This window comes from Macrobrachium rosenbergii, chromosome 43 (assembly GCF_040412425.1).
Source record: "Macrobrachium rosenbergii isolate ZJJX-2024 chromosome 43, ASM4041242v1, whole genome shotgun sequence".
Taxonomy (NCBI): domain Eukaryota; kingdom Metazoa; phylum Arthropoda; class Malacostraca; order Decapoda; family Palaemonidae; genus Macrobrachium; species Macrobrachium rosenbergii.
In genome coordinates, this window is record NC_089783.1 from 22,811,625 (window position 1) to 22,835,555 (window position 23,931).

General features: G+C 37.2%; 1 protein-coding gene across 1 annotated transcript in view; it reads left to right on the forward strand.

Annotated features, from left to right (window-relative positions):
• Positions 1–10,965: 10,965 nt before the first annotated feature.
• The window catches only part of LOC136828653 (G-protein coupled receptor 6-like), an 81,046-nt gene continuing 68,080 nt past the window's right edge, over positions 10,966–23,931 (forward strand). Inside the window, exon 1 of the mRNA XM_067086695.1 lies at positions 10,966–11,088. The gene's annotated coding sequence lies outside the window, so the exon portion shown is untranslated. The remainder of the gene's footprint in view (positions 11,089–23,931) is intronic.

Genomic DNA, 23,931 nt, shown 5'->3' on the forward strand with positions numbered 1-23,931 from the left:
ATGGTTAATAAGCTCTCTCTTCTCATGAACTGATTCGGCATGCACGTGGATTATCAATTACGTAACACTGACTGCAGTCACTTTTTGCACGTAGCATAAACCTAAACAAAACATTTCGACATGTACTTGCGCTGCGGAACTGGCTCTTCTCATGTGCTTAAAATGAGGGGGGTATGGTGTCAGGGTCGTCTCTAATTATGCAGACCAGCTAGCAGTTGCTATTCTGCTGATAACTGCAAAGCAATTGTATCCTGGCAAGGTCGCCAGTTGCTACGAACGTCTAAGGGATACTTGATTCTGGACGGCAACAGATGAACGCAAGGAGTTCCTTACATTATCAAGAAATCTACTGTTTTTTTACACATCTGACTCAATATTAGGGCAACTTTGTACACAAAGCAAAGGAAAATCTGTGGCTTAGGGCCTTCTTCATGTGAGGGGAAAATTACATAAACTCAAGGGTTCTCTAACTAATTATATTTACATAAGAAGCACAGATCAGAAGAATAGCGAATTACTGGGCAGGTAATAACAAAGGCCTGCTAAATGAATGAATCCTACACAGGATAAAGATTCTACGCCAATGATGTCTTCATAACAGGAAACATTGCAGTTGGGGTAGGAGGGGGAATGCCCATGGACAGAGCTGAGTGATTCCACAGTCGAGGCCTATCTGCAATATATGCAAGACGGTTTTGCAAGAATCATAAGACGCTCAAAGGGAACTAAGGGAATGCACAGATGGTGCCAAATAACTCAATTCAACACTAAATGCATAATTAAATTAACAATGAATGCTCCAACACAAATTACTGAGGGTGCTCGCACGATGGAAAATAAATTAAAATCAGACAGTGAAATAACAGGAAGTGTGACTGACCAAGAAACCTTATTCCGGTACATTACCTTCGTCAAGATGACAGTGTCCTCATTCGATAGGGCGCTGGCGATGGAGGAGGGAATTAAAATGCCACTACAAAAGTATACTGGTTCGAACCTTGGGGTCGAATACATGGAAGGTTCAAGGGTCAGGCAAGGGTAAGGGCATCTGTCCTTGGTGGCTTTCTGCGCTCTTCTCTCTCTCTTGATTTCTGTTGCATCATCTATAAATAACCTTGGGGATTACGTGGTGGCGTCTGACTAGGTGGCACAAAGGTCAATCTTCGTCACGTTTTCTAAATAGGCCACATGGCATCAGGTAAACCTCGTGGAGGGTTAACATGGTGGTGGAGCCAATTTTCTCTTTTTTGGCTCCTCCTTTGCTGCTTGACGCCAAGAAGGTACGAAGGTCACCTGGAAACAAGGCCTTAGGCAGCCATTTGAACAGAGAGAAGGGTTAGGCTTAACCATTTTGGGGAATGAAGGAGAGTTTATGAAGGGGCGAGTGGAAACCCACAGTTCAAGTAATTAAAACAATTGAAATGAATTTCATTTCTTTCTCAGTTACATTACAGATGTAAAAACAAGTGAGGTGGCTTGGAAAGAGGTTCCATCCATTACAATATACATACATACATATATATATATATATATATATATATATATATATATATATATATATATATATATAATATACATATATATATATATATATATATATACACATATATATATATATATATATATATATATATATATATATATGTGTATATATATGTGTGTATATGTGTGTGTATACATTTGCTAGGTCTGAGGATAACTCCCGGTCTACCATCTACCACAAGTCCACCAGGTTGTAAAAGGGTATTAGCATGTGCTGGGGTGGGTAAACTATGTGGGACTGGCAACCTAATCTCTAAAGACTTACTAAGAAACCAAAAGACTGTACACTCCTAGCACCATGCTAACCATTGGGGAAACAGGTTATTGTAAAAGATACAATATATTTACACCCAAACACAGATATATAATATAATATAATATATATATATATATATATATATATATATATATATATATATATATATTATAATGATGTCTTATGATATGTATGTATTCTATAAAAGTAATATGTTTTCTGTATTTTTTTATGTTTTCTTTTTATATTTCTCATGTGTTGTGAAATATAACGAGGTGATTTTGTAGTATGTATGCTTTTGTGGAATGCTTGTATATTTTCTCTAGTGTTTGTCATGTGCTGAAGGTAATAACTTTGAAAATAGTGTTTATGGGAGATGCTAAGTGTCAGATCTTAAAAGGGTTGGCTGGTTGTGTGATAAGCTAAGATGTGTCTTCCTGTAGGCATTGTGTACACAACTGAATGTTTATTCAGGTGGGTGACCACAGGAAATGCTTTATGCCAGAGAGACCCCAAAAAGCCACTTTTGTTATCAGTTAAAGGGAGATGAGATGATAATTTTGATGACCATGGCCAGTTTAAAAGTTTATTGTTTACACAAGTGTTAAGACAGGAAATACTCTATTAGCTAAAGAGATGTGGGATGACAGGTTCAGATAAGCTGCCTGATCCAGAAGCCTATGTGTTTATACAAGTGTTCAAACAGGAAATTGTCAATCATTCAGATAAGAGGCAGGCCTATATAGTTCTCTGAGCCAGAGAATAATTTCCTTATCTTTTTCCCCTCTTCAGGGGAAGAATCTGTGTTTATTCCTTTCTTTCCCAGGAGAGAAACTCAGTTTATTCCTGTTCCTTCCAGGGTGACCACTTTCTACAAGTGCCTAACTGGCAACCCAGGTTTAACCTCATAGAAGATTTTGGTAGAATAAAGTCAGTTCAGATAGAGACTTGGTAAAGACAGGGCGCTCTCTCTCTCTCTCTCTCTCTCTTTCTCTCTCTCTGCTCTCTCTCTCTCTCTCTCTCTCTCTGTCTCTCTCTCTCTCTCTCTCTCTCTCTCTTCATGTAGAAGAGCATAAAATTGTGGTCACTATCCCAAACATATAAGTTTTTGGAAACTGTTAATAATATTTAATGCTCCCTTGGTAGAATCTGATATAAGAGAGAGTATAGTGTAACAAGCCTTAGGTAAAAGTGTATATTACTGCAGTAAAGGAAAAAGGAGTTGTGTAATGGTGTGCAGAAACTTGTATAAGGTAAAGTGGTATTTACTTATTTTTTTTTACCATGGTAAAAAGGCGGATATAATCTTTTAAAAAGGTGGATATAATCTTTTAAATAATTAGATATAATCTTTTAAAAAGGTAGATGTAATCTTTAAACAGATTTTGCCTTAGTGAAATTATTGTTGATAAACTTTCTGTGCATTTTTATATGTTCTTGTTTTTACATTTCTTGTGTGTGTACTTGTGTTTACAATTTCATAATGTTACCCAATTTTTTGTGTCGACGATTTAGCATTTATTTAGTTAATACTTTATATGTGTTGATATTTTAACATTGCATACTTGTTTTGATTTCATTTGTTAAGATTTCTTTTTTAAATCTGGAGTAAATCTTAATAGTTTGAATTTTGCTTAGTTAATGTAATTTCTTGATAAATTAAAGTTTTGTGAATTAATCTTGTTTAAGAATTAATTAAATCTTATGTTGTTTTCAAGTAACTAAAAGTAAATTTGTTCAGATTGTGAATTCTAATTATAACTTTTGAAGTTAGAAATAAATTTTTTATTTAAAGTTTTAAAAGCACAGTGTTTCATTTCTGACCACCAGTGAATAGGGTTATTTGTGTATGAACAAGGTAAGTGATAGTCATGTTTTGTTCTCCTCTCCTATATGGAAGTGAATGAAGACCAGGGAAACAATTATAGTTGTTTGATGGAGTGATGCCCTTTCCTCTCTAGTATATTTATTGCTTAACAGTTATTACCTCACTCATAACTTGATAAACTTAGACTGATTTTTCCAGTGATATGAGGTTTCAGGTATCTGGCTGAAGTGAGGTAAATTTTTGGATTTAATAGTTGTGTAATAACCAGACCCGGGAGAACAAAACAAAATATCACTCTGAATTAAGGTATATACTGGTGGTGTTACGTATATATTTCGATAGGAGAGTGACCACACAGTTATTCTGAATTATATTGTAAAATATTTAGTTGATTAGATTAGAGAGAATGGCTCTGTTTGAAGTTCAGGAATTTTTAGGCGCTCCATCCATCAGAAAGTTATCTGAATCTAACCTGACTAAGGCACAGTGGACTGTCTTAGCAGTGACATGTGGGGGTAATGTAACCAGTGGTATGATTGAGGCACAAATCAAATGTATTGCAATTCAAGCATTGATAGACTCTGGTATAGTAGATAGAGAGTTAAATGAGGCATATGAATTGTTGAATGCAGCTGAGATGGAATTTACATATAAGCAAGGGCAAGAGAATGAGAACGGTGAAACAGAGGCAGAGCTCAGACGTTTAGAAACAAGAAAATTTGTGTAGACTGAAGGTGCTAGAACTAGAAGAAAAGTTGCTTAGGCTGCAGATGCAGGCTGATAGAGAAAAAGAAGACAGAGAAAGAGCAAGACATGAAAGGGAGTTGGAGTTAATCAGAACTCGATCCACATTACCTGTAAACCCATATAACTATATCAAAGGTAACACAGACCCTGTGTTTGATGTAGTAAGAGTGCAGAAGTTAATTCCAAAGTTTACAGAAGAAGCTCCAGGTGAATTTTTTGAGCACTTTGAAAAAATGGCCAGAGGATAAATGCTTAGTCTTGTTACAGAGTGTTCTCATTGGTAAAGGAAGAAGTGCCTATTTATCCTTATCAACTGATCAGTGTAAAGAGTAGTGAACTGAATATTACAATGAAAGATTCAGATCTTTGAAAAAGGATGACAAGATGACTTTCTTGGATTATGCCTATAAAGTAAGATGTTTCAGACGATGGTTGGAGGCCGCTAAAGTTAAGTCTATGGATGAACTTGAGGAGTTAGTAGTCTTGGAGCAATATCTGAGAGGAATTCCTGAACACATAAGAGCTTATTTAAGAGAGAAAGGTTAAGAAACTTGACAAAGCTGCTACACTGAGTGAGGATTATAACATTATAACCAGCAGAATGAATTATAATGTCAAGTACCAGAACCAAAAACTCACAGGTTATAGGTCTCAGTCGAATTTTAAGAACACTGATGTGAGATATCCTTCTAGTAGCTATGCTAGTACAAAGCCAGGATATATCCCTCAGTAACTGAATGGTAAACCCTCGCCTTCCAGTTTCTCAAGACAGATGCAGAAGACCAATGTTGTTTGCTACAAGTGTGGAAGAGTAGGACACTATAGTCAAGATTGCTATACGATGCAACAGCAGACCAGGCCAGTTGGACAAATGGTAAAGGGTAACCAGGTAAAGCCAACTACGAGGAATAGTGTGGGAAACAATGAGACTAGACAAGCAGAGTGTTTAGCAACCAGTGGAAATGTAACTTCAAGCAGTGAGTGGCTGAACAGTGTGGAGGCTTTTAAGCCATATATCTATGAAGGTATGCTGACAACTCGCTCCTTGAATGTGCAGATACCAGTCAAGATATTACGTGATACAGGAAGTAACCTTACTGTGGTAGTTTGTGGTGCTCATCCACAGTTGGAGAAGAATCTCACAGGAGATTCAGTTTTTTGAAGGGTATAGGAGAGGAAGTAACACCTATATGCCGCTTGCATCTGTCCTGTGAACTGGTGACAGGAAGTATTGATTTTGCTGTAAAGGACTCACTAGCTGTTGAAAGTGTGCATGTTTTACTGGGTAATGCAGTTGGTGGTATACCCTTCGTTCCTTGTCCTATAGTAACAGACAAACCGTTGAGGATTAGTTCTACGGTAGAGATAGAGAAGAAAAATTCCCACCTGTTTCCAAGTTGTGTAACTACCAGGAGTATGAAGCAAACTACGTATGGAAGTGAAGAAACTGAGGATTTACTTGTACCAGAAGGATCAAGTGAGCGATCTTTGAACTTAGAGGAGTTGTTCCAAGAAAGTGAAGATTTCCCTAGTGTTGGTAATGAAGAAAGTATCCAAGAAGACGAGGATCCAGTTATTACTGAAGAGACTCAGCGTAGTCAAAGTGTTCCTGAAGATAATAGTGAAACTATAGTAAGCAGAGCTGGCGGATATTGAGAGTTCAACCCTTGAAGTTGGTCAAGTGACGAGAGAGAAGCTAATAGAACTGCAGAAGAAGGATACAACATTGGCAGATTTGTTCTTTAGAGTTGTTGATCAAGAAGAGATGCAACAAACTCCTACCTGTTATTACCTAAAGGAAGGATTGATAATGAGGAAGCATCGGCCTGCAGATATTCCAGGAAATGCTGAATGGGGGGAATATCACCAAATTTTGATTCCATATCCGTTGAGAAAGTAAGTAGTAGCAGTAGCACACGAGTCTCGACATATGGGAATCAGGAAGACTGTTGAGAAGATTATGAAATATTTTTTCTGGCCTGGACTTCACAAGAATGTTAGCAGGTTTTGCAGAGAGTGTCATACATACATGCCAGATAGCTGGAAAACCAAATGAAACTATTCAGAAGGCCCCGCTACAACCCATAGAAGTTAGAGGAGAACCCTTTAGCTAGGTGATAATAGATGTAGTTGGACAGCTTCCGAAAACGAAGAAAGGACATGAATATCTGTTGACATTAATGCGTCCAGTAACAAGGTATCCTGAGGCGATTCCTGTAAGAAGTATAAGTGCAAGGTAATTGCTGAGAAGTTGGTGGAATTTTTCTCCAAGTTTGGAATACCAGAAATTGTACAAAGTGATAGAGGAACGAACTTTACTTCAAAATTATTCCAGGATGTGATGAACTTGTTAGGAGTGGAACAACAGTTATCAACCACTTACCATCCAGAGATTCAAAGAGCCTTGGAAAGGTTCCACCAGACTTTGAAAAGTATGTTAACAAAGTACTATAATGAATCAGGAAGAGAATGGGATGCTGGTTTACCTTTAATGTTATTTGAAGTTAGGAATGCTTACCAAGAAAATATGGGATGTTCACCAAATGAAATGATTTTTGGTCGAGACGTGAGAGGTCTGTTGAACATTCTTGCAGAGAATTGGGAAGAAAATCAAGAGGAAGTCCAAGGAGAATATGTGAAGAACTTGAGGAAAAGGTTAAGAGAAATTAGAAAATTCTCTTTAGAAAATTTGAAAATAAGTCAAGAGAAAATGAAAAGGAAGTATGATGCTTAGCTAAGTTAAGAAATTTTAGTGCTGGACAGTAAATTCTAGTGTTCTTACCAGTGAAAAGATTTCCCCTTACAAATAAGTTTCAAGGTCCTTATAGGATAACAGAGAAGTTAAGTGATCGAACTTATGTGACTGAAACACCAGGGAGAAGGAAACGACAGAGGAAGATACATGTGAACCTTTTGAAACATTACTTCTCAGAGACTAGAACTGAAACAGTGTCTATAACCCAAACAACTTCATCTACAGAGGACGATGATGGCTACGAATTGGGAGCTGAAAACAAGATGAACAATTCTTCAATATTGGAAAATTTGGAGACCAAACTAAAACATCTGAGTGTTGAACAAAGCAAGGAATTAAGTGAAATGATTCAAAGTTTAACCGAGATTTTTGCAGACGTACCTAGGTGTACTGACTTGACAAATCATCAGATAAAGATCAGAGAAGATGGCAACCCTTTTAAACAGAGAGTTTACCGTGTATCACCTTTTCATCGAGATGTTTTGAAAAAAGAAATTGAGTATTTTTTGCAGCTTGGATTAGCAGAACCCAGTTCAAGTCATTACAGTTCTCCTTGTGTGTTAGTGAAGAAACCAGATGGCTCATTTAGAATGTGTACTGATTATAGGAAACCGAATTCCATCAGTGTGGCTGACAATTATCCCTTACCTCTTATTGATCAATTACTTGATAATATTGGGCAAGCCAAGTTTGTTTCCAAAATAGACTTGTTGAAAGGATATTATCAAATTCCCTTAGATGAGGATACCAAATTGCTGTCAACTTTCATTACTCCTTTTGGACTGTACCAATACACAATGTCTTGCCATTTGGTCTGATGAATGCACCTGCAACTTTCCAACGAGCGATGGATCAACTGTTAGGATCAATAGAAGGAGTGGGTGTATACCTTGATGACATTGTGATTTATTCTAACACCTGGGAAGAACAACTGAAGATTTTAAGGAAGGTGTTCAAGAAACTATGGGAAGCAGGACTAACAATCAACTTACAGAAAAGTGAAGTTGGAAGGGCAACTGTTCAGTATCTAGGATTTGACATTGGAAAAGGCCTTCTCACTCCTCTTGATGCTAACGTAGAAGGTATTCGTAAGGCTACCCCTCCTACTACCAGAAAACATCTACAAAGATTTTTGGGCAGGGCTGGATTTTATCGCCAGTTTTGTCCAAATTTCTCAGCCGTGGTAGCTCCTTTAACTGACTTAACCAGTCCGAAAACCAAGTTTGTTTGGACCCCAGAATGTCAAGAATCCTTTGAGAAGGTTAAAGCTATTTTGACTTCAAAACCAGTGCTTCAGGCTCCAGACTTCAATAAAAAGTTTGTGATACAAGTTGATGCATCTGACTGCAGAATTGGAGCTGTTCTACTTCAAGATGATGACTGCCATATTATGCACCCTGTATGTTTCATGTCATCAAAGTTGAGAAAGCATCAAAAGAATTATTCTACCATTGAAAAGGAGACATTAGCGTTAATTACAGCCTTGAAAAAGTTTGAAGTGTATGTGAACCAATGTAGGAATGAAGAAATTTTAGTGCTGTCCGATCACAACACTATTTCATATTTCATTCATCAATAAGATGAAGAATAACAATCAACGATTAACCAGGTACTTGATCACTTCAGACAATATATATATATATATATATATATATATATATATACATATATATATATATATATATATATATATATATATATATATATATATATATATATATATATATATATATATATATATACACACACACACACACGGGAGGGATAGACAGGTTTGAGAATGTATCTTCGTTCTCAAGTTCGATAGCGATATTCGTAAATTTGATTAAAATTCTTTCTATTCACATGAATTATAACGAAATGGTAAATAAAAAAGACAGAATATTTTTTTAACTATCAAAGGATTTTGTATGGATATACTGTATTTGTAGCAACTTGACGACGAGCAGAAAATCTCAAACCCCACTCAGAGTATGTAGCAATTCCTCTGATTCTTTTCGACTCTGAAAGAGAATGGAGTTATAGAAGATCTTGCATTATCTATTCCGTTTCCCGGAGAGGATCACTCACTGTTTAAATCTGTTTCTGAAAGTCTTTCTTCGCCATTCTCTTTGTATATGAAAAATTCCGGTCATTTCACGGACAGTAAAGAGAACATATTTTGCTGGCGAATCGCAGGAGCAGTTTTAGATATGAATATGAAGTTTCATTTAATCGCCTTCAATTTCCCTCGGTGTGTGGTACACACATTTCTCATTGGAGGAATCTGCCCTTGAGTTTCTATTTTACTTACTGCTTCTGGACGTTGGTAAAAAGGGACTTATGAAATGACAGCATAGAGAAAATGCCGTCGCGTGTACGTGATGAAATACCTCACGATGTTTCTGTTTTCCGAACCATTATCAGTTAATCACCCTGGGTAATAAGTAATGTCAAGTTTACACAACACTGTCTAGAAAAAGTGGTTGAAAGCATTACCTGTCATCCGCAAAAATTCCAAATCTTGTAGAAGCGTTCTTTATTGTGGGTATGAGAGCGTCAGCGTTTGGTTCCCGATTTTTAGTATATCAGTGAAACCCTTGTGTGAAAAATCATAATTAATTTTGCTCTAGCCGAATCCCAAATCGACAGCCTTTGAACGGTGGGATAAGTAATTGTTTAGCAAAATTTCCGGCTCCTACGTATGCAGTCTACCATCCATAGTTCTCAGCACTGTGATACCTACAAGTACCGTCAGACTGTTTTAGTCCATAAGCCTTTTCGAAACACTTTTCAATGAAAGCCTTGAAATTTGACAGAAATAAATCAATTCTCTTTCCCCAGGCAGCATTCGAACCCGCGCAGAGTGACGAAACAGGCAAGAGTTAACTTAATACATCTGCAAGAAGGAGAATTCATTTCTGCTGATTTCCTGTTCATTGAGCTTAAACAATGCAGCTTAAGGTCTGTTTTCTAGACCACTGGTTGTTTAGAACTTTTTCTTAAATCACAGCTTCAGACTTGGAGGTAAGCACCCATTTGGCCCCCGAATTGGCTAATATATATATATATATATATATATATATATATATATATATATATATATATATATATATATATATATATATATATATATATATATGTATGGGTGAGTTTTCAATATGTCAACGAACTTTTGCACTGACCTCCTGCTTGGTCTAAGGATGGTGTTTCCAATAAAATACCACTCAGTGAGCCCATAATATTTGCACTGGTGCAAGTCATTAAAATGGATTTTTCAGTACAGTGAGCGTATGAAAACGCAGGCGTTTGTAAAACAGCGCCACTGGACGTGGCGTGGGGGGGTTGGTTATGCAATAGCTTGACACTCCACAGATAGGTATATTTCCTCCTTACTACACTCTATGGTTCTGCCATTATTCAAACAAACAGACAAAGACTGGGATATCCAAGATCACATCTTAAGTAAATACGTATGCCACAAAAAGTATTTTAATATCTATGCAGATCAACGATACACCCTTGGCTTTCATGAAACGGCGTCTAAATCTGTAATTTTTTCTTAGGTATCAAAATCCCGGAAAGAAAACTGGAGCCTACAGCCGCAGTGAAAGAAAAGGAGTGAGAATTTACAATGGATGAAAAAAGGAGGGGGAGATAAACATTGACCATGGACGTAGAATACAATTTCGAGGACGAACTGAGAGAGAGAGAGAGAGAGAGAGAGAGAGAGAGAGAGAGAGAGAGAGAGAGGTTGCTGGACGAGAGGGAAGAGGGTGGGAAAGTAGGATACAGGAAAAGAGGAGGTAGAACAGCACACCGGAGGATCGGCGCGACGCAGAACTATCGGGCAAGAGAGAGAGAGAGAGAGAGAGAGAGAGAGTGAAGCGCTGTGGGTTCTTTGCATTTCTCAGTGTCTCCCTGATGGTGAAACCGTGCGGTTAAATCTCCCCTCCTCGACTCGCTCTACAACGCATTTGGGTATGTGGCCTCAGATGAGATTTTCCTTGTTAGACTTCATTTTGTGTTTCTGACAATGTAGACTAACGCACTGAAACTTTCCTTCTTTTAAGATTATGTTTTTTTCTGTTAAACTAACGCAGTTAGGTTCGCTTACGACAATCAGCATCTCGACAACAAAGAAAAATTTGAAGAGTAAATGAAACATTCGCCGCAAAATGCGCAGACTTTCTTTTCTCAGACAACCGGATGTTAAACTTCGTTTATTTTAATTTTAATGAAAGACATCAAACAAACACAGATAATAATTATAAAAATCACAAATAAAATATTTTGCATATTCTTGTAAGGTAAGTAAACTGGTAAGCTTGAAAGCCATTAGAACTAAGCTTTCCACGAGATCCCAAGAAGGAAATCGAATCACTAAGACGAAAAAAAGATCGCCCCGAAGAGTAATGAAGTGAAGTCACGTTTGGAGAGCCCTCCACACCCCCTCCATCTAATAAGATGGGGGTTCGAGATGAAGGGGGAAGAGGAAGTGGAGGGAGGAGGAGAGAAGAAAGAAAGCAAGCGAGGGAATGTAAACGCTTCACTCTATATATAAAAGATTAACTGACGCTTTAGGAATGTCAGCATCTATGTTGCGACTGAAGAGGGAGTGATGCCAAGAGGGGCAGCGCCTGCACATGTGCGACCTTCCTTTGTTCTCAGTGCCACTACCTACCTGTTAACCTACTTGCGAGTGAGGTAATACCTATTCCTCTCTCGTAAAACTGGTGTGGGCGGGTGAGGGCCAGTCAAGAGAATTTGCCATAGGATTCCCTGTTTTCATGACAGGTGTTTGCATGTTTGTCGAAACATAAAGAGTAACATTAACATTCACAGGAAATTTCCGATTATTGTGCGCCTGCGTACATGAATAAGGAAACAACCTTTAACCTCTACGTATAAACACATACAGTCTCAACCATACTGCATTCATTTCACTCAAGTGTATAAAGACAAGACAATCACTTCTAACTTGTGGTTATACATTAATACAGGTGTAAATAAATTATCAAACCTATAAAACAATTACGACTGAATCATTTAAATGCGCAGATTCTCGACATTAGCCTAATCTTAATATAAACATACGTGTCTCAATTTTTCCGTTGATGACAGCAAGTTTCATCATACGCAGAGCTACAGCGTATCGAAATCATTTTACAGCGGGTCAGAAGGAAACTTACACATTTTTCAAGAAAAGCCGACAGAGTACGTTGCTGCTTTATGAACTACAGTTTCCCGAGAGGTCTAACGTTATTAAATGCCTACACGAAAACTAAGCCCGCAGATCATCATCTTTTGTTGAATCTACAACTATCCTCTTTGTTACATTCCTAGCAGGGGTCCTCCCACACACACACACACACACACACACACACACACACACACACACATATATATATATATATATATACATACATACGAGTATATATATATATATATATATGTCTGTGTGTGTATGTATATAACAGATAGTTTATTCTAAAAATGCACTGGAAAGAAAAATGAAAAATCAGTGTAGTTTGATAAAAGACAGCTTTTTCAAGAATAGGACTATTAGTCAAGGCATGCACAAGGTTGATCCAATAATGCCGAAACAGGTCGGTGTTTCAATTTTACTGTGGTAGAGTGTGGCAAATCACGCGTCAGCAAGATCTTTTTATATTATATATATATATATATATATATATATATATATATATATATATATATATATATATATATATATATATATATATAGATATATATATACAGATATATATATATATATATATATATATATATATATATATATATATATATATATATATATATATATATATATACCGCAGTGAAACTGAAACACCGACCGGTTTCGGCATTATACCGAAGCCATTTTCCTGAGGACTAGTACACAGTGGTAGAAATTTACAATATATATGCTAGAGGTACAGTACAAACGAACATACCTACCACTGGAAACAAAATATTCACTCCCGACAGATGCGAAGGGGTGAAGCCCCAAACTCATTTGTGTCTAAGGTCAAGTACCCGTTTACTAATCTGTTTATTTACAATTCAAACAAGTTATATATTTCTTTTGAAATTAATGGATCATCTAATAGTCCTATTCATAAAGAGGTTTTCTTTTATCAAACTAAACCGAATGATTTTTCTTTCCAGTGCATTTTTAGAATAAATAAACTATCTATTTTGCTCCTGCCCAGTTGAATGTATGACTGTTTTCACTACCATGCAGAAAAATTCCATTGTTCATCTGTGCATATCTCACAGATTTTTTATGCTGTTCTATTCTCTTCTCCAGAGTTCTTCTCCATTTTGACCAAAATGAACGTTGTCACCAGAATTACACGAGATTTTAAATAATACATCCTTTAGTATTGTCGGGAGAGTTCCTTTTAAGTACAGGTTTCATTGTTTTATTATTCTTAAATGCAACACAAACTCCAAAATTCTTAAGTACATGCGGAATATCTTTGAAATTATTATTATATAGTAGTACGAGCGAAGTTGTTGTGTAAGTTTCTTTGTTGCTATAATAAAAAATTCTTTTAATGCAATGTCTAATAAAGAATCGGGGTATTTCAATTTCTTGCCTGTATTTTTAATCATAGCTTTTTCACCATCAACATATTGGGGGGCTACATACACATAATGCTCTTAAAATCATGATAGAGATATTGGTAGGTTTTCTTTACACACTGTATTTGAATTTCTGTGTATTAGACACCTACATTTTACATTTCCATAGTAATTTTATTGATGGCAAAATACATATCATAACGCCACCATACCCGAAACTTATTACATTTCGTGGAATGATTTTGTTTAATACTTTGCTTTCGAAAAATTCCATATACAAATTATTTAACACTGGAGACAAAAGGTTACCCATTACCATACAAGAATTCTGAGAGCCAAATTTCCAATTGAATTCAAGTTGATATTCTTTTTCTCGTACACATGTATTTAATTGATTCTATTAGAGTGTTCTTACAAAATGGTATACCTAGCTGACTGCTCTCTAATGTATCCGATAAAAATTCCAGCAGATCGTCATTAGGTACCTTAGTGAATAATGATGTTAAGTCAAAACTTACAAGCCTGGATCCACTATCAATCTCTACATTGTTCAATTTATATATGAAGTCAACATTGTTCCTTATATTAGCTTTGTCCCTGTGGTAAACTGCGACATATAAATCGTCTGTCATTGTGATGATGATTTTATATGTACGTACACACATATATATATGTGTATATGTATATATATATATATATATATATATATATATATATATATATATATATATATATATATATATATATATATATATAGAGAGAGAGAGAGAGAGAGAGAGAGAGAGAGAGAGAGAGAGAGAGAGAGAGATCAGCAATTATTTTCTTTAGTGGCATCTGTGGATGGTTTTCTTTGGATCGTTCGTAACTCTGGAAGCAGTTCAGTTCAAGTCAAATGTACACACATTAACCAGCTCTTCTTATAAGTCATGTGCACGGCAACGTCTATTCTTTACGCCAAAAATAAACATTTTATGTTGTGCAATTTCAATCATCTTCCTCCGATTTTACTGAATTTCCACCATTTATGCAACTCATTCCCAATTTCCAATTTGGGAATGATTTGTGCACCTTCCATTTTCATTATTATTATTATTATTATTATTATTATTATTATTATTATTATTATTATTATTATTATTATTATTCAGAAGATGAATCCTATTCATAAGGAACAAGTCTACAGGGGCCACTGACTTGAAATTCAAGCTTCCAAAGAATATGGTGCTCATTAGGAAGTAACAGAAGGTAACGGGAAATACAGAAAGAAGAGATTTCAATTATTGAAAAAAAACAAATAAACTGATAAATTAATAGATAAAAATGTATTAAAATACCAGGAGAATAGCATTGCAGTAGTAATGCATTGCATCTTCGCTTGAACTTTTGAAGTTCCAACTGCACGACATCCTCTGTGAGGCTGTTCCACAGCCCAACGGTGTGAGGAGTAAAGGACCTCTGGAACTGAGAAGTTCGACAGCGAGGCACATTTACTGCATATTGGCGCTGCTGTTCAGCTAATCTGGTTGCTCTCGGCAGATAAAGGGGATCAGGGATCAATTGTGAATGTGAAAGATCTCTGTTGAAATACAACTCATGAAAAAGTGACAAACAAGAGACCATCCCTCGAACCACTCTACCTAAAAGAGATAAATCTCTGGCAGCAGTAGACATCCACACCGGAGAACAGTATTCCAGTAAAGAAAGTACAAACGATCCAAAACAGGTTGCATCGATTTCATCGTGCGGCATTTGCTGAAACTTTCATTACATGTTTCTCAAAAGTGAGATGTGAGTCAATAGTTACACCTAGAATAGTTAAAGCTTCAAACTCATTCAGTAAAGTCCCATACACCTGAAGGGGAGGATGGGGTGGAAAATCTGCTTGAGATCTGCTAATCAACAGTTTTTCGTTTTACTGGAGTTCAGCCACATAACCCCAACGACTACATCATCCACTGGTCCGATCCATGTCCCGATTGAGGCTGAGGGCAGCTTCATTTCTCATAAGTGGAGACTTTACTACACCCATAAGTGTTGCATCATAGGCATACTGAACAATCTTGTTTTCCAGGCCAACAACCATATCGCATGTACACACTAAAAATAATAGTGGACCAAGAACACTATCCTGGGAACTCCGGACACAATAGGTCTTGGTTCACTAAAGATCCCATCAACAGCAACTACTGCCCCCTACCTGTAAGGAAATTTTTAAGTAACCCTAAAACATATCCACTCACTCTGAGATTCTGAAGTTTATAAATGGGTGCCTTACGATTTACTAAATGTAAAGCAGCACTAAAATCTATTTGAATTACTCTGCGCTCAAAATCCTTATGAAGGTTCGCTTGCAAATGGCAATGCAAGTCTAAAAGAGCATCACAGGTACCTAACTACTTTCTATATATGCATATTGACAATCAGCTGCCAATCCTTTAGATTCCACATACTTATAAAGTGGTTTATAAATAAGTTTTTCAGTAACTTTGCAGACCACAGAGAGAATAGAAATTGGCCTGTGGCTACTGCAGTCTGCAGATATGCCACTCTTTGGAACAAGCACTGTATAACTAAGCTTGCGCTCATACGCAAAGATACTTCGTCGACATAAAAATCTATAGAATCTACTAATCTTGGGAGACAACATACTAGAAACCTTTTTAAAATACAAAGGGAAGAAACCATCAGGATCTTCTTCACCCGAGCTACCAAGATTATTCAGAATTTTCTTAACATCCTTGGAGCGAAATGCAAATTTTGTAAGGATAGGTTCAGCATGACAAGCATCAGGGAGAGGGACGTCCTCAGCTAATCGCTTAGCTTCAAAAGCTCGATGAAGCAGTTCAGCCTTTCCCTAGGGCCAGTAACCAATCTGCCATCATTTGTTAGTAGTGGTGGAATGGAAGGCGAGCCTGACCCAGAGATTTATCTGCAAGTAGTATGTCTACGCAAGGCCAACTTTCAAGCATCTAACTGTAGTCCAGTCCCTTACACATTCTCAGTCTTTCACGAACTTGGCTATAATTCTGTATGCTGACACAACACATACTCAGAATAAGTATCTCAGTTGCAATCTGATCACTATCAGAACGAACCAAAATTGAAAGCTGGCGGTAAGTTCTGGTGGCCAACAATGACTCAGAATATGGCCTTTGGTGATATTCAAGTAACACCTAGGGAGAGAAAGTGGATAACGAATACCACTACTATTACTACTATGGTTCCATCAAGAATAACTACTCATGGAGTGCATGAGAATTAAGGTCTAACATGCCTCCGCCCTCTCGCACCTATGAAACCCCGTGAAGAACAAGAGAGGACTAAAAACGCAGAGGACGTTTTTCTTGAGGAGTTTAATAGGTTCAAGGAAGGTGTGACTGAAGTGACAGATGGTGTTTGAGATTAAGTGATTAAATGTTCAGAGGCAAGAGGAAAGAAAGAAGTGGATGGCAGGACACAGAGTGAAAAATTTATTTAATGGAAAAAATAAGATTGTTTGGAATGCTGTTACTGGGTAGTAGCGAAAACGATGTGGAGGAAGAGAATGTTAGCAATAGAGAAATGAGAGGATAACATTCGCAAAAAAGATTTCGGTGGGCATTTGAAGAAAAGAGTATCGGGGAGAAAAAGAATCAGTTTTGGAGGGGAAGGAATGTGGAACAATAGATGATTTGATTTGATATTATGAAATTCCGGGTTCCAAACCAAGCACTGGGGCACCGTAGACCAATTAGCACCTAATACAGTGAAAACAGGGAGTTGGAGTAGTTGGACAGGCAAACAAAGAGATCCAGTAAATAAGGGACATGAAGTACAAGGATCTAAAGGTGGAACTACGAGAAAACCCCCACAGTTGCAATAAGGAGTAATAGTTAGAGGGGTTGGATAGAAAGAATGGAGAGAAGGAGCGGGAATGGAAGTAAAGTAAATGGATAAAAAGTGGGTGCAGTTAAGAGGCCAGAAGGCCCCTGCAAACACCCTTCAGTAATGCCAGCAGTGCACCACGTGAGGTGCACTGATGGCACTTACCTCCTTCGGGGCACAATGGATGATGAACTGACACTCAGTGTAAGAATACAAATGAAGAGTCGCTGATTCGCTATCAGGTCAATACGATGAGTATCATGAAACACTGTTGAACGAGGACGACGGAAAAGAAGCAGAACTAAATGCTGAGGCTTTATGGCCTTAATTTAAATCTGACAATAGTTGTCGGTGCAACTGTTGAGGGTTAAAGGAAACCATAAAATACTGGAGAATGGAAAAACGCCGAGAATCGAAAAGACTACCTGCACAAACACTGTGATGGTGACATTGCTACTGAGAAAGTTGTCTCCTATTACGTGGGAAAACGTGATATGGGAGAATCAAATGAAATAGCTTACATGGTATTTTTTTTTTAGTATGCAGGGAGTGTATGTGGATGGACTTTGGCTATGAAAATTATAGACAGCACTGACAGGGGAAGAACAGTGTAACTTTAGACGTGGTAGAGGGTTCGTGAAACAATTGCTTGTTTCTCCACATGTTTAGAGAAAAGCTGTGCGAGACGTACACAAAACTATACAAGGTTTGTGTGCAAATTGGCGAGAGACACCGTGTAGAAAGCCATGAGGAAATTCGGAGTAGACTGTTTTTTTTTTTTTTTTTTTTTTTTTTTGAGTGACTGGAAAGCACTTATGAAGAGAAGAAACTTGTGCAAGAATAAGCAGATGAATTACGAACTAGTTTTATATAAAGAATAAATGTCAGGCACTGGCGTGTTGTGTTTCAACAGCTGTATGATTCTATATGAAAAAAAAGGAATGACAAAGTAAAAGAAAGGTCATACGGATATGTGAGCAAATAAGCGATATAAAAGAAGAGATTGGGAAATACATATGGAATACCTGATGTGTTAGCATAGCACTATTGATCAAAGAAAAAGAGGAAAAGCTGAAAAATTCTGGTAAAAGAGTTTGGAAGGGGAAAAGGTTTAAAAAAGTAAATGTTGACATGATCAACGTTATGATGGCAAATAGAAGTCGGAGAAGTGGAGTAGTAAGTGTTTAAAGTGAAAAGTGGAGCACTGGAAGTGACTGAATCATATTGCATTTGATAGTAAATGTTGCATATGACAGTAGAATGAGAGAAGACGTTAACCGCGGAAAAGCTGAGGTAAGGTAGACAGCGAGAGCTCTGAGGAAGTTATAGAAGAGAACAAAAGTGTCTGGGGAGGCAAAAGTTGAGTTAACTACTCTTTATGGGAATAGTGTGTGCGGTTGCTTCATGTAACTGAAAGAAGACAGGGCTGTTCAACGGACAAGAGCGAAGATATGCGAGAGAGAGGAAGCAAAAGGATTGGCTGAGGAGAAAATATGAACCAGGCGGCGTAAAGGGGAAGGGAGGTGGGCGTCAGGAGAACCTGGTTACAGTCTTAAACTTTTGACTTGAACTGAACTGCTTCCAGAGCTATGAACGATCCAAAGGAAACGATCCACAGATGCCACTATGGGAATGAGTCGCGAATATTAACTGAAGAGCTACAAGTAAAACGGAATGAGAACTAGAAGCAATGTAAGAACTATTCATTCTTGATAATCAGGAATTGCTAGAGTGAGTGCAAGGATTCTTCATATAGAAGAGATTGATGTGTTGCAAGGGAGCCTCATGTAGGGGTACTTGAAGCGACAGTTAGTCTGCGGGAATTTCATGCGCAGGGGGTTCATCCTTGATTCAGGAGTAAGAGTATGAAAAAATTACTGCATGTTTTTTGTCCCTGTGTTAATGCCTCCTGAAGTGCATTGCGTACTGGTAAAGAAAAAGAATCGTTCTTCAGATGAATCCAAGTTTCCGTGAGCGTATTTGTATTGGATTTGGTTCGGAGGGAGCATAAATGTTGTTCTGTAAGTAATCATCCACTCTTGTTTTTCAAGTGAAAGTAATTCGCACTTTATAGAGATGCCTACAATTACAAAGTTGATTATTATTATTATTATTATTATTATTATTATTATTATTATTATTATTATTATTATTATTATTATTATTATTCTTGTTGTTGTTGTTACGGTAACGAATCCAAGTCCTTAATAAAGATACTAAAAAATGAAGATGAAGCAAAAATTAATAATTACGAAATTTTTGCTGTGCATGTAGTTACTATCCGGAATCTCTAAAGAAGCCACGTGCCTTCTACAACATGACCTCTTGAATAAAATTTGCAATGCAATTTTTCCAGAGGTACATGAAGCTCACTATCGGTGTAACATGAAAACATTTTCAGCATCTCGTAGCATTTTGTTGCCAAACTTTGGACTAGCGCCACAAATTAGCATAAACTGGTTACAGAAATTGAGTTATCTAAGCTCTCGCTTGTGCGTCATCACTGTAGCGAACGTAAGCATTCGATTGGTACAAAGTTTAGAGAAAGACGCTAAAAATACAACAGAAGTTGTGTTCGTGTGACATCGCTCACCTCCGTGCAGCGGACTGTATAGATCGCTTTTACTGCTTTTAACTGGACAAAACTTTCTGTGAAGTTTTTGTCAATCTCTAATAAGAAGCATTCTTACGCATAAACTTTGGATGACGTACTCGACTAATTGTTTCACTTCACAGCATAAACTTTTCTGCGATTTATTGCCATTACAGATAATGGTTACGTATTTTCAGTATTTCTCTAATAAAAGCGGATTTTTGCGAGATGTATTCCTGATACATTATCCCAAGCTGTAACTATGATCCTTTGTCTAAATGTTTATGTAACCCATTCTTTCGAGGAATACACAAAAGGTACACAATGATATCAATCAGGAAAGAGACACGTAAACAAAATAGGAAAATCCCAAGCAAATGGAATATAATGGGATGCAGGAACACGCTGGGCGAAGCGGCATTTTTAAGACTGGGTCGTAATGATTTCAGGCAAATATAGCCTCATTATGAATCCCATACGTTGACCAAGTTCATTTCCATTCGCCTCCAGATAAAAGTAAATGAGAGAGAGAGAGAGAGAGAGAGAGAGAGAGAGAGAGAGAGAGAGAGAGAGAGAGAGAGAGATAAGACGGCGGCTGTGAAATCTGCTGAAAATTCTGGTTCGCAAAAGACTCAACTTTCCTGAACTAAAAGATAAGATGGGAATGAATAGGAGCCACTTGAAAGAGAAATCTCCACCCCGCCTCCCACACACCTCCAAAAGAGTCAAGATAAATGCAAAGGAGGAGGAGTTGGCCGTGGAATGACACGGAAGGAAGAGAGGCACTCCAAATTAGTAGGAGAAGGAGGGGGGAGGGAGAAGGTGACGGTGGAAGGGGAGGGGAGTGAAGCTTATGTTACCAGGAAAGTGTTAAAGGACCCGGGATCAAAAGAAAGACACACCATATTAAACGCAGGAGCAATCATTAACCAGGAAACTGTCCTGGTCAAGTAAATATCAAAAGACTAGAATTAACAACAGAATATATATATATATATATATATATATATATATATATATATATATATATATATATATATATATATATACACACACACACACAACAATATATAGGTGCCTTAAATATATATATATATATATATATATACCCAACAATAAACCCAACAATACCATGACGGCAGAGGAAGCACCCCAACAGGTCAAGGAAGTCATATTTATTCGGTTGCAACGTTTCGAAGCCAGCCAGCAGGCCTCATTATCAAGCTATAAGGTAATAATACCTAATTAGTACAATAAAATAAAGCGAAGCGTGAAAATACACAATATAAGTTACGATAAAACAAAAACAGCTAAAAATATGAGTAAGTACCAACAGTTGCGTGTAGAGGCTGAGGAAGGACTGACCAACAACCGGGAAAAACGTCAACAGTTCACGAGAGATAAAGAGGTGTACAGTAGACGTGGCATGGGTGTTCAGTGAGGAGACCAGTTTTTTGATAAACAATGATTCATTAATTGTTCAAAGCTTATGATTGGGGGCTCTGCCCAAAAACTTAAAGTCTTTGTACTGAATGAAATATTTGTATTTGCTGGCGCGGTTCCTGATGTTGGAAAATTCGGGATTTGAAAGTTTAGTGCCAGTTCTACAGCTGACAGCTCTATGGCAGTCGATTCGGACCTTAAGTAACCTATGTGTCGATCCAATACAAGTTCCTCGATTACATCGAGGACAAGCAAACTTATAAATAACACACGAGGTCATTAATGAGTCCAAACGATCTTTGAAGCTGCAAAGGCTACCAATATTCAGTGGGTTTGTGGGTATAATTTTAATTTCCACGGCAGGACCAGATATTAAAGCTTGGAGTTCTTTACAAGAGGCTGTACTGGAATAAAATGAAGACTGGAATAAAAAGATAATTTAGGAACGTGATGAAGAGGATGAGTGGAACGAAAATACTGTTTAAAAATTTAGAGACTTGTTTAAAGAATAAGTGGGTGGGAAAGCACTTGCTGTTAAAGTATTTTGCAAGAACGTGATTTCATTGTGAAAAGCTTGCCAACTAAAGGACCGAATCGACAGCCATAGAGCTGTCAGCTGTAGAACTGGCACTAAACTTTCAAATTCCGAATTTTCCAACATCAGCGACCACACCGACAAATACAAATATTTCATTCAGTGCAAAGACTTTAAGGTTTTGGGCAGAGCCTCCAATCATAAGCTTTGAACAATAAACGAACCATTGTTTATCAAAAAACTGGTCTCCTCACTGAACACCCATGCCACGTCTACTATACACCTCTTTATCTCTCGTGAACTGTTGACGTTTTTTCCGTTTGTGGGTCAGTCCTTCCTCTGCCTCCACATGCAACGGTTGGTCCTTACTCATATTTTTAGCTGTTTTTGTTTTATTGTAACTTATGTGTATTTTCAGGTGTCACTTTATTTTATTGTACTAATTAGGTATTATTGCCTTATAGCTTGATAATGAGGCCTGCTGGTTGGCTTCGAAACGTTGCAACCGAATAATACATATATATATATATATATATATATATATATATATATATATATATATATATATATATATATATATATATATATATATATATATATATAGTGTATGTGTATATGGTATGATAGCTTTGACTGCTTCTAACACTCTCGTACTCACTCCATCCGCCGTCCGTTTATAGGTACAAAAATAACTTGCATCCTTTTCCTTTACGTTCCAGATATAAAAGGCCTTTCTTCCTGATACATCTGCCATTCAAGAGGCAGCAATTATTTGGTCTTTCTATAGCTATTGTGACGAGAACATGCAATCTTTGTTATATCCAATATGTCCAAAACACACTACCATATTCTGATTCAGGCTCTGACTTCTTGATTTCCTGCGAAAGAATTAAAGCTTCAAAACCTGAAAGCCTTACAGGAGAAGAGATATGAAATTACTGGTGTCATGACCTCGAGTACTATAGCATTTTTTATTTCTTCTACCGAAATTCTTTCTCTAACAATGTCTTAGTCTGAATGCTTAAACTTCTTGTCTAGAAAATGCTATACAAAAATTTACCTTATTAGAATAAACTTTTCCTACAATGTTCCTGAATTCTCCGCTTTGTATCACTAAACGTTTCACCTCCCAAACAAATTCTACTCGAATGGTCTGCAGATGGGTTACCTCTTTATAGTGTAACAATGCATCTGGCCAGATTGCATTTGACTTGTGAAGTAATTAGTGAATATAGTGGATTTAATGCGCCGTGGTATTTTTGGTCTGACTGCCTTGAAATTGTCTACTTTTGCTTCTTTAAAGCAATAAACGGACTTACCGTTCCATTGCTTTAATGTTACTTTGACAAACAAAAAAATCATCACTTGCATACCGATTACAGCCCCCATTTTGCGTCTTCATTTTTCTTCTTCAAATCACGATATGTTTGTGGCCTTTTTTTCCATTTCACTGTCTAGCCATCTTTTCATAATCTTTACTCCTTTTTTTTTTCACAGGAATATAAGGTCTTTTACAGTTGATCTAGATACCTCGAAATATTCTATTCAGTCTGAAATCAGGCTCTTTCAGTCAAACTCCATGTTTTCATGCTTTACCCTTCCCCTTGGTAAACTTATCACTACAGCATATCTTCCCAACTCTAAAAAGGTAGTGTAACTGCCCAGTGCCTGCTCCCTCTTCCGTTCTGTTAGTAGTCTCGCACTTTTACAGTTCTTTATCGGTGTCCTTTTTCAACCTACCTCTTCTTCGCATTGTTTTGAAGATGAACTCAACCTCTTTACTTCTTCTGCCTTCACT